Genomic DNA, 12,445 nt, shown 5'->3' with positions numbered 1-12,445 from the left:
GTTAACAGGCTGACTAAGGGAGGTGGACAATAAACCAGTAAACACACATACACAAGGTGATTCCAGGCAATGCTATGGGCTGTGGGGAAAATCAAGCAGGGCACTGGGTATATGCTGGTTTGTGGGAAATGGAGCCCTTTCTGCTAAAACTATCAGCAAGGAAGACTTCTGAGCTGTCATATACAAGCTGAAACCTGCAAGGTGAGAAAGAGCCACACGGAGACGAGGAAGGGCTTTCCAGACAGGCTACAAGGAACCCAAAGCTCTGCGGGGAGTGAGCCCTCCGCCTGTTGGAGGAACGGCAGAGCGGCCTTGTGTCAAGGGCTAAAAGGAGACCTCAGAGGAAGGGGCAGCCATAAGAACTGGGTTTTATTTTAGAAGGGTCTGCGGAGAATCTTAAGCAGGCAACAGTTGTGTTCTGATTCCCCACATGTGTGGGAATCTGGCTGGAATGGAGATGAGACATAGCCAGGAAGCAGGTGATGGGGGACTACGACTAAGACTAATACCGAGCCGAGGCTTGGATTGGATGACAGCAGTAGAAATGCCTGGAAGGAATGGGGCCCAGGGATCCCGAGCCCTTAATGCCAGAACTCTAACCGCCCACTTCGTACCTGAGCCCTTTGCCACAAGCCAGGACGAGTGGCTGTGCCCAGCAGCAACCGATGGCAGAGACAGGAGGCACTCTGACAGAAGTAATCCTGGGCAAGACCTAGCTCAACCCAGCTTAGCGCCCCAGGGAGCAGGTGGGGCCAGGAGGTGCGGCTGGGCTGGGAATAGGGTGGTGGGGGAGGGCAGCAGACTCACCGTCTGGAGCTGGCCTCTGGAGTCCCAGCAGGAAAGCTGGGGGTGGATAGAGAGCCTTCTCTGAGCCCCTTATTCCTCCGGAGCCCTGGCTCAAGGTGTCACTTAGCAGGTCAAGACTCCTCCCTGGGACACTGCTGAGCTAGAATTTGGATCCATGTTTGTATTCACTTTGGCAGACCCTAGGGATCTCAGGCAGAACACAGGTTTATCTACCTCATCCAGGCCTATTGCTCAGTTAGTGACCTTGCTGGATGCCTCCATTTACCACCTAATAGCATAACTAGGCACAGACAAAGTCTTGTTCCAAAGGTCAGTTTACACAGAGCTCTCTCCCCCAACCCACCCCCGCCATATTTCCTTGCCCCTGTGAGGGGGGTGACTCTGCAACCATGCATCTCTGTTGACCCTCCAGATGGAAGACTGGGCCCACCAGACGGCTCTTAGCTCCCTGCCCTTTAACAGCTGCGTTTCAGCAGCTCGCAGGCATTGCTTGAGGCATGAGGCCCTCTCAGGTGCTCAGTTCTGCTGCCTCAGTGAAGAACATGCCCCCCCCCCCCAACAGCCCTACAGGCAGGTGGGTGAGAGTCTCTCCCAAGCAGACAGACACACCTGCCTCATTCCTTTCCTCTTGTTCATCCTGGAGAGAACTGTAGGGGCTGGGTTCCCCCCTTCTTCCCTCCCATCCTAGGGAGGAAGAGAGATGTGCTGGGGGACTTGGAGGGTGGAGGCATAGTCCTGTTGCTAGCACCATCCACCACAGCATTAGCCTTGAGCCCACCCTCTGCCTTTCAGAGCTTGGGGGGAGTGAGCATTATAGGATGACTTTTGGAAATAAGGCGGAAGGAAGCAACACACTGCAGAACATGCTGCCTGGAGTGAGGGCAGGGCCAGAGTCAGGGCAAGGGACTGGACAAAGAGTTATAACGGAGTGCCAGTGGGCAGAATCAGTGGGCCCCATAATAGCAGAGTGGCCCATGGGACTCCATAAAGGCCCTTAAAGGGAGATGTGGAAAGATAGGCACTGAACTGAGCTTTATGCACACTGGCTGACCGGCACAGTGGGAATAAAGGCACTGGCTGGAAATAAGTGGAAATGGTCTGAAATTAATGCAAGCTTAGAGCAAAGGTGGACTGGAGAACTTGGGAATCTCTAAGGGTGAAATTTGGAACGGGAACAGATCACTCCGAGGGAGAAACAAAACAAAACAAAACAAAAAACCCTCCCTTGTCCCCTGCACCTTTGCCCTGAGGGACACTAGATTATTCTTAGGCAGAACTGCGTGGGGTCTAATGTCTCAAAAGGAGGCAGGTAGGGAACGAACTGCAAATGCGGCTGATGGACTGATGGACACAGTGCTGGGGTTAAAGGTCAGGGAGAAACAGCTCCCTGGAGTGGCATGAGAACCATGGTACCAAGCTTTTCAGTCGCTGCAGGGGACCTAAAGGGAAAGGCCAGCTGCACAGTACCTGGGTGAGAAGCAAGGTCAAGGGCATCATTCAAGAACTCCCCTCCTTTTCCTGAATTAGTGCGCCCCCAGCTAGCCTCCGGTAGGGGGCCTTCCACTCTGGAGAGTGGCCAGGCCCCAGTCGCAGCCCCCCTCCTCCCTTTCCAACCCCCCCTCTCATGTGGTTGCCAGCAGCTGCCTGCGGTCGCCCCATCCCTAGCGCTCAAGGCACGGGGACTTTCCAACAGGGGAAAAAATGACTTAATGAGAGTGGGAGCCGGGGGCGGGAGGGACAGGTCCCTGTAATCACAGCTCCACTGTGGGGCCTGCGTACCTCCTGGTCCTTACCCAGCTTCCTGCTGCCAGCGGCCCGCCTTGGCTTCTGTTGGGGGAGGGGGGAAAGGCTGGCGACAAGGAGATTCCTTTTCAGGTGCCAGGCTCTCTGAGACTCTTAGGCTGCCCCCCCTCTTTTTTTCCCCTTGAGCTGCTAGAGAACGGATTCTGGGACACCCCAGAATTCCTCTCTGGATCCTGTCCATAGAGTCTTTTGCTGGTGAACTAGAGTAAGGGGTACCAAAGAGAGAACTCTTTGCTGTTCGGAGACTGCGCACTTCGCAACGCCCCCGGTTGCTGTGGCAACCAGGGCAGCCGAGGTGTGTCCGCGGGCCTGGGAGGTGCTTCCCCCCCACCGCCCTCCCCTTTCTCTGCCGCCCTCGGGGCCAGGCCCCTCTGCTGTGGTGCGCGGGGGTGGGGGTGTGCCGTTACCATGACAAGGGTGAGCTAGGAGGGCACATTCTTCCCCAGGGTGGGAGCGCCCTGGGGACACAAGAAGGGGGGTGACGGAGGGTGGGGTGGGGGGTGGGGGGGAGGCAGAGAGGGGAGCAGAGGATGGTCAGAACTAGGGAGGAGTATCCGACAAGATGAACCAGGGTTTCTGAGGTTGGGATGGCGGTGTTTGGAATCAGTCCTCTCCTCTACTCCAGCTCTTCTGAGGTGCCTTCCTCCTCCTCCTGTACCCTTCTTGGGGTTCAAAGCCCCCAGGCCTCCATTTCCAAGCGTCTAAGGAAGGGGACTTCCAACAATCGACCAAACCCTTTACGGCTATTCCATGTCGAGCCTGTGGGGCTGAGAGGCCTGTCTTGCTCCACTCTCAGTAGCGCTGAAGACCAGACTGAGAGCCACTGCCCTGCAATTAAGCCCCTCGCCTGCCCCTGTGCCACCCTCTCTGCCTGGCCCAGTCTGCTGCCAATTACAGCTTTGTGCTTGCAGGATTACCTTAGGGACCCGGGAGAGGCCGGGAGTGGGGACAGCAACCAAATCAAGAGTGTGAGATCCTGGGGAGTGTCCTTGACCCCAGGGTCCTCATCTGGAACTTCAAGCTGCAGCCTTGTGTGTGTGTGTTGTGTTGCAACGTCTGAGATCCAAGGCTGTGTGTACTCAAAAAGTTCAAGGCCTATTCTCTTTTCCACCGCAGGCTGCCGCGTGGGTCTCTCCTGGACCCGTGCCCTGACCGATGGACCCAGCTTGGCTTTGCTGAGCCAACCACAGGGAAGCCGCCGGCAAGTAACTCTTTTGTAGAAATCACAAAAATAGCGCCCTCTTTAGGTTGAAGGGTCCCTCTTTTTTGTCCGGCAATGAAAAGCAATCAGGGGGTGTGCAGAGAGAGGACTGACATTAGAGCGTTCTGCCACCACCCTGTCCCCTGCCATTCCTTCTCTCCCTATCCTGCGGTAAAGAAAGCTTCGCGCCTCCTGCAGTCCAGCTACTCACATCTGGTTGGCAGCTGGGAACCGCCCACCACAAACTACTGAGGGCATGGCGCCCTCTGTCGGTTCCGAGTGGCGAAGCACCAGCTTTCCGGCCTGCGTCTCTGGGGCAGAGGATCCAGGATTTTGCTCCTAATACCTTGGTCTTCAGTTCCACTCATTCCGTGTCGTATGCCTGGGGGAAACTCCCACACTCTGACTTGCATCGGTCCAAAATCCTACCCTAAAACTCATTCATTCTAGTGACCTAGCTTCTCTCAACCTCACAAGGTCACAAGCTGACTTCAGTTTCTGCGACCTGTCATTCTCCGCACCACGGTCACTTCTTGCTTAATGTAAAAGTCCTAAATTAGGAATATGGTTACATAAATACTACCTATTTGCTCAATGGAATTCCTTGCAGTATCCTTTAAACATGAGATGGTTGAAGTATATTTAGTGGCTGATTTAGTGATTTCATATTTGCTCTCCATTGGAGAAGGATTCATTAACAAAAGAAAGCACGGAGCAAGGTCGCCTTTTAGTGTAAGAAAACCGGACAAGGGCATTCAAGAGCTTATTTTGGACGAGGTTTAGATGGTTTAAAGTATGTCTACTACTTATCTGCATTTTTCATTTATGTAAAATAAGTCTATTTTACTTGGTCATAGTAATAATCTTACGTACTGAATATTTTGGTCCAAAAATGAGTATCACATATTTTTGAAAAAGTTTAAAACACTCTAGAGGCAGAGGCAAGTAGATATCTATGAGTTCTAGGCCAGCCAAGGCTACATAGAGAACCTTGGGTTTTTTTGTTTGTTTGTTTGTTTTTGTTTTGTATGTATGTGCAGTGGTCCATGGACGCCAGAAGAGGGCTTCAGTCTCCTAAAGCTGGAGTTAGAGGCAGTTGTGAACCGCCCAACATGAATGCTGGGACCCAAACTCAGGTCCTCTCGAAGAGCAATACTTGCTCCTAATAACTGAGCTGTCTCTCCAGCCCCATATTTTGTTATTAGAATACACCAAATTTTTGAGCAGGGGAGGGGATGGTGGCACATATCTTTAATCTCAACACTTGGGAGGCAGAGGCAGATGAATGTCTGTGAGTTTGAGACCAGCCTGGTCTACAGAATGAGTTCTAGGACAGCCAGGGGTACAGAGAAAAACCCTCGAAAAATGAAAAACCAAAACCAAACTTTGGAAAGAGTCTTTGTAAAACTAGGAATTGGGAGACCAGACCTTCTAGGAAGAATGAGTATGATTATGTTATTAGGATTTTCTGCCAGGCGTGGTGGCACACTCCTTTAATCCCAGCACCCGGGAGGCAGAGGCAGGCGGGTCTCTGTGAGTTCAAGGCCAGCCTGGTTTACGAAGGGAGTCCAGGACAGCCAAGGCTACACAGAGAAACCCTGTCTCAAAAAACAAACAAAAGATTTTCTTAAAAAACAAACAAACAAACAAAAGTTTGTGGGACTAAAAAGATGGCTCAACAGTTAAGAACACTTGCTGCTCTTGCAGAGGACATAGGTTCAGTTCCCAGAGCTCACGTAATGGTTCACAGTCATCTGTAAATCCAGTTCCAGGGGATCTGACACCCTCTTTTGGCCTTTGTGGGCCACAGGCACGCACATGGTATACATACATACACGCAGTCAAAATACTTATATGCAGAAAATAAATCTATTTTTTTGTGTGTATGTAGGGTTTTTTTTGTTTCTTTGTTTTTGGTTTTTGAGACAACATTTCTCTGTGTAGCCCTGTATATCTTGGAACTCATTCTGTATTTCAGGCTGGCCTTGAACTCCTTACTGTTGCGATTAAAGATGTGTGTCACCGCATTATACCTAGCAAAACTAAAAAAACAATCAGCCAACTCCCCCAAATCCTAATAGTTTGTAATGGGAACAGGTGTCCAATGTTATAGAAACCCAAACCAAGGAGTTGTTAGAAAGGTCCTTGTGGTTGTTTGATGGAGGCATGGCCTTGTTGGAAGAGGAAGGGTGCTGCTAGAGGTGGGCTTTGAGGTTTCAGAAACTCAGTCACGCCATCCCCACCCCCATCCCTGCTGCTTGTGGGTCAGGATGTAGAAACTCTCAGCTCCTTCTCCAGCACCGTGTCTGCCTGCTTGGCCGCCTTGCTTTGAGCCATGAGGATAATGGGCTAATCCTCTGAACTGTAAGCCAGCCCCAGTCAAATGTTTTCCTTCATAAAAGTCGCCATGGTCCTGGTGCGGCTTCCCAGCAGGAGAATCCTAAGACAGTACTTACGTGTGTATGTACCCAGTGTTGTCTGTGGGTGGGATCATGGAATTATTATTTCCCATTGGAAGACTTAAGGATGAAGATGCTGCCACAATGGACAGCGCAGAACATTGGCCAAAAGTCTTAATACTTTCTTCTTGTTCTTCACGTTCCCTCTCTTGTGACCCTTTAGGTGGTTTGGGTGTCATTCTGCCTGGCTTTCCTCTCACCCTTCTCTGACTCTGGGATTGTTTACTCCTTTGTGGGCCCGCACTCTCCAGACACTGGGGATTGAATCCAGAAATTTTACAAACACTAGGTGAGGGCTTTACCGCTGAGCTACATTGCCAGCCCTACATTTGCCTTTGGAAATCATCTGAAAGATACAGAAATGTTAGAACAGTTGCGCAGGGAACGCTCGCCTTATTCCTGAGCCACGCGAACAAGGCTGCCCACATGTAACCTTATCCCTGGTGCTTTAGGGTATGTGTTCTACAAATAGACAGTCTCCTTCTAACCTGATTCAGTGCTGCCAGTCAGGAAATTGAGCATTGCTGCATCAATGCTGCCCAACTCCCAGCCCTTATTAGACTTCCGTCATTTGGGCCAATGCTACGGTTTGTAACAAAGGATCTAGTCCAGAATTATTCATCATATTGAATTTGTCTTTCTAGTGTCTTTCCATCTGACATAATTACAAAGTGTGACTTTCATGACCCGGACAATTTAGAAGATTACAGGCACGTTGCATTGTAGATTTGTCTGTTGTTTCTTCGTGGTTAGATGTGGGTTTTGCATCTTTGGTAACAATACTGCAGATGTTACATTTTTCCCTCATTGCCCCGTTATTTATTCTGATGCTTAAAATTCCCTCAACTTGCTCCATCTGCCAAGCTAGCTTCTGTTTCTGTAAATTCATTGAGCACTTCCTTGTTTTATGGCCTGGTATTTTCTCTGCCCCAGCCATTTTGACAAGCAACCTTTATATCTCTTGATGGAAGATGAAACTGATATTTGCATTCCAGATAAGCTCACTCTTCTTCAGGTACCATTGCCTCCAGAACTCTCGGTGGACAGTGTTAGGAAATATGCTTTATTATATAAACAATTATCTCTGTGTCTGTCTGTCTATCATCTATCCACGCAGACGATCTATTGATCATCACTGACGCATGCAGAAAACAATGGCTTCACCTTTAATTCACCCTCAGAACACAGTTTGTCTTCATTTTCTCTTTTTTCCCTTTTGCATTTTTTCTTCTTGCCACTGAGGCTTCATCCACTTCCCTTTCAGACGTTATGTTCCTCCATGTTGAATGTGGAGAACTTTTGCTCTCCCACGGTGTCCCCTTTGCCTACAACATGGATGCCACACGTGGCTGGGTCCCACCTATGTCACGACTTTTGTATGAAATGATTCAAAAATAAAGGGGGCAAAGGCTGAAAACAATTCCGTTCTCTTTCGGAGCTTTTGGGAAATTCCTTAATCCTTTCCATTTGGTAAGTGACATCAGCTTTTCCAGACCTTTGTATTGAAAACTCAGGTGTCATAGAGGCCTTCATTTTGCTGACATTTCATACCGAGTCCTTCACAGTTAACTACTTATTGCCTGGCTTTCCCTCTTTGCTGAAAATTCCACAAAAGCTTGGACTCCCTTTTGTTTGTGTGTGCATGCTTGTAGGGTCTGTGTTTCTAACTGAGTACATAGTAGAGGCTCAATAAATGTGGTTGAATAAATGAACATCTATGGAAATAATTGCTAATCTCTGCCTTTCGCCCAACTGTCCTTCTTAAGATCTTTTTTAAAGTTCTACCTGCCAGCCAGATAGTTTGTGATGGGTGCATAGCTCTCCAAAGCAAGCTTTATTAATGCAGATTCACTATTTAGGTGTGTATTTGTTCATCAAAAACTGAGTCCTTCCCCCCCCCCCTCTTTGTTGTTGTTGTTGTTGTTTTGTTTTTTGAGACAGGGTTTCTCTGTGTAGCCTTGTCTGTCCTGGACTCACTGTGTAGATCAGGCTGGCCTCGAACTCACAGAGATCTGCCTGCCTCTGCCTCCCAGGCATGGTGCCCAGCTTGCTCTTTTTTCCTTTTTTTAATGCCTCTCAGTCCCTAGTATTCAACAGACTCTTAATATTTGATGAATAAATTAGTGCCTATCTTCTTCAAGCCAGGTACTTCCTCCTGTAAATGGCTTCTCTTTGCGACATCATCTTCCCAGCTATCCAGTCTCACAATTGCTATCACCTTGGACTTTCCTACCTGTTTTCTGTGTTTAAATCACTGGTCCTCCTACTCCCAAGGTCAACACTCTCTAGACTCCTCCTCAGACATTACAACTGCCCCTTCCTTTTCTTCCTTGTCAGCTCATCTCCATTAGAACTTTCTGCTTTCCTCTTCCATAAAGTGCATGCCATTTCCTCTCACTGATGATTCCAATAGATCTTTGTACTAATTAAGGCTCTTAATTGCAGACAGCGGAGACAGACTCTGATTCACTTACAAGGAAGAAGGAAGAACAACCTGAATGACGTTGAGTGACTCCTAGAATTGACAGGAAGACTCAAGAATCAGGCGCCCGGGCTGGAGTTGTCACTCAGTTGGTAGAGTGTTTGCCCCGCAGACCTGAGGACCCGGCTTGACCTCTAGCACCACACAAAACTGTGTATCATGGTGCATGTCTGAAATGCCAGGACTTGGGAGGCAGAGGTAGGAAGATCAGAAGTTCAAGGTCAGCCTGGGCCATGCTGGGATAGATGAAAATCTGTTTTAAAAGCAAGCAAGCAAACAAACTAAATCTATTTAGAGAAGTAGATAGGAGCTGAAAGAAAATCTTCAACCAAGTCCTGCCTCAGGAGGAGACTGGGTAGGGGGCCACAGCCGCTGTGGTCCAAGAGCTGTCGTCCCTCAAAGAGCTACCGCAGCCCTGACAGGCTGTTGCTGCTTCTGAGGTGAATTATAAAGTTAGATGACTCTGTGGGTCGCTTTGTAAAGATCCAGGCTTCTGAGGAGGAGCATTGGCTTGACTGTGACCTCCCTGCCAAGGGGTCAGGGGAGCAAGGGTCAGATTTCCCCTAAGGCTCACACTAAGAGAATTCCCAAGCCACACCCACACCCACACAGGGCGCAGGAGTGTGCCATTGGGATCCTCCACCATCTACCACGGTCATCCTCACTTTTCTCCCTTGCACGCAATGTTCCACGGAAACGCAGCAGTGTGTCACTCCCCGAGCTGTCCCTCCCGCCTCAGTCCCGTCAGCAGCTGTTCTCCAATGCTGATCCCCTGTGGCCCATGCGCCACCTCTATGTCCTGTCTCTTCTGTTGGGGATCTGGGCTGATCCTAGACTTTGTGGTCCATCTATGGGGGAGGGGGGCAGGGTTGGATTCATTTTATCTCTTACTACCCCCACGACCTGGGACACAATAACTTTTTTTGACCTCCCTATGTGCATCTGCTATATGGAAGGAAAAGCACCCATCTCCCAGAATTTTTATTCTCACTCTCTTTTACTCTCTCTCTCTCTCTGCCTCTATCTCTATCTCTGTCTCTGTCTCTCTTTCTGTCAGAGAAGAACTTGGTGGAGTTGATTCTTTCTTTCAACCTTTGGGTAGGTTCTTGGGATCAATCTCAGGTCATTAGGCTTGTAGCATTAGGCAAACACTTTTGCCTGCCTCCCCTGGAATTTTTCTTTTAAATTAGAAAGACTTTATATTTGTGGGTGTTTTACCTGCATTTATGTCTGTGCACTACTTGAGTGCCTGGAAGCGGGCACAGGATCCCCTGGAACTAGAGTGCCCACATTGTAAGCCATGATGTAGGTGCTGGGACTTGAACCTGGGTCCTCTGCAAGAGCAGCCAGTGCTCTTAACCTATAAGCCACCTCTTCATCCTGCCCACGTCTCCCAGAATTCTTTTTAAAGGCAAGGTCACTATGTAGTTCAAGATGGCCAAGAACTCTCAGGCCTCCTGCGTTAGTTGTCTGAGCCCTGGAGCTGCAGGTGTATCTCTCCATACTCAGCTTACAATTATTCTGTGGATCAGTTCTACCAAAAGGACTTCATTCATTCATCTCCACAGACGCTCGGGTTTGTATTAAGTGGGACTCCTAAGGTCTTGACATTTAAAAAAATATTTATTTACTTTTGGTTTTTCAAGACAGGGTTTCTCTGTGTAGCCTTGGCTGTCATGGACTTTGTAGAGCAGGCTGGTCTTGAACTCACAGACATCTGCCTGCCTCTGTCTCCCTGAGTGCTGGGATTAAAGGCGTGCGCACCACTATGCCTAGCTGGTCTCAACACGTATAAAGAACATGATTTGTACGAATATTTACATTTCTGGGGGGGCCTGTTTTCATCAGTGTCTTACAGGTTTAATGGCATCTGTATAATGGGACTTCTTGGCAAAGCTATTTTGTTTTGTCAGGCAACACAGCCTCCTCCCGGTGTAACTTGCAGATTCTTGAGCCATGCCCTCTAAGCTGCATGGCACCAGGAATCTTTTGGATGTTCCATATATTTAGGGTCTCAGATTGAGCAGTCATGTATAATGGGGTGGGAGACTATGGCAAGCAGCAGACTGCTGGCGGGAACAGCAGCAGCACCCCCTCCGCCTCCAGCTCATCAGCAAGAGAATGAGGCCTTGGGGGTGGAGGGTGGGGGTGGGGCCAGGGTGGCAGTGGGGGGGGGAGGGTGCGGGCTGGGGGTGGGAGGTGGGGGTGGGGTGGGGGTGGAGTGGGGGTAGGGAGAAGAGCGGAGGCACACAGGACACAGCAGATGGAAGAAAATCTTACTTGGGATCTCATGAGGCTGGGTATGGCTGTCCTATCAGTCATCCCCAGTGGATGAGTTGAGAATAAGATATTTAAAGTGGGGAAGGAGAGATGGCTCAGTGGTTAAGAGCACTGTCTGTTCTTCCAGAGGTCCTGAGTTCAGTTCCCAGCAACCACATGGTGGTTCACAACCATCTGTTTTTTTTTATTTTTTAAAAAAGATTTATTTATTTATTACATATACAGTGTTCAGTCTGCATGTACACCTGCACTCCAGAAGAGGACATCAGATCCCATTGTAGATGGTTGTGAGCCACCATGTGGTTGTTGGAAATTGAACTCAGGACCTCTGGAAGAGCAGCCAGTGCTCTTAACCTCTGAGCCAACTCTCCAGCCCCTTACCACCATCTATAATGTGATCTGATGCTCTCTTCTGGTATGAAGGTGTACATGCAGGCAGAACGTTGTATACATTAAAAAAAAAAAAGATATTTAAAGTGGCTGGGCATGGTCATCCCCAGTGGATGAGTTGAGAATAAGATATTTAAAGTGCCTGGTCGTGGTGGCACACGGCTGTAGGCTGTAATCCCAGCACTCGAGAGGCAGGTGGATTGCTGTGAGTTCGAGGCTAGCCTGGTCTACAAAGCAAGTCCACGACAGCCAAGGCTAACACAGAGAGACCCTGTCTGGAAGAAAAAAAAAGATATTTAAAGTGTTTTCTCGCCTCCAATGGGCAGAAGAAGGACACAGGAGCAGGAGGAGGGGAGCAGAGAGCACTAGCCAGTCTCAGAGAGGCAGGAGGAGATACTGAGGCCGGTCAGCAGCCTGTCCACTTGAAAGACGACTCCCCTGGCCCACTACCTTCTAAAGACAGGCCACACAGGGAGATCTTGGAAGCTACAGAAGGGCGCACCCGATAGGATTCCAGTTAAATCCTACAGCAGCAGGCAGAACAAATCTACACTAGCAGGCTAGGCAGTGGTTACCCTGGCGATGAGTCACCAGAAGGGGACACGGCGTGTGCTAGGAAGTGACATGACTGTGAATACTGTGCTCATTTTGCGTAACCTTAGACACCCTTAAGATCTGTACACTTTTCTGTATGTTATTTTAGTGGTGTTAATACGTAACTGTTTGGGGGGGGAAACAAGATAGTTATGTCCCTCTTCAAGCCCTTTGAAGTGACACCAGATCTGAGAAGAGCTGAGGGGGGTTGGAGGTGACGACCAGCTGGTGTCTGGCCAGATTTATTTTATCTCCTCTTAACATTCATTCACTTGTGGCTTTAGCACTTGCCACACAAAGCACAACACGGGAGGGGAGACAAAAAGAATTAATAGCGGTAGTCGCCATTTATCGAGAGCTTACTATGGAAAACACGAGTGTTCCTCTAACCTAATCATTCGATGATAAATTATTATTCCATGTATCGGC

At 49.1% G+C, this 12,445-nt stretch overlaps 1 long non-coding RNA gene across 2 annotated transcripts; it reads right to left on the bottom strand.

Moving 5' to 3' along the window:
* Window positions 1–107: 107 nt before the first annotated feature.
* On the bottom strand, window positions 108–2,902 carry LOC311595645. 2 transcript variants are annotated; one of them, XR_014778516.1, is made up of 4 exons: window positions 2,601–2,902; window positions 1,417–1,491; window positions 808–946; window positions 108–548 (listed from the first exon to the last, which is right to left on the bottom strand). It is a non-coding gene; the product is annotated as an uncharacterized lncRNA (long non-coding RNA). The 2 variants fall into 2 exon arrangements; XR_014778515.1 differs by having other exon boundaries at window positions 108–946.
* Window positions 2,903–12,445: the final 9,543 nt, after the last annotated feature.

Source organism: Acomys minous (genome assembly GCF_964271855.1).
Source record: "Acomys minous genome assembly, chromosome: 4".
In the NCBI taxonomy this organism is placed as follows: Eukaryota; Metazoa; Chordata; class Mammalia; order Rodentia; family Muridae; genus Acomys; species Acomys minous.
Note: the sequence above shows the minus strand (reverse complement) of the source record. Positions and strands in the feature narration are given on the sequence as shown.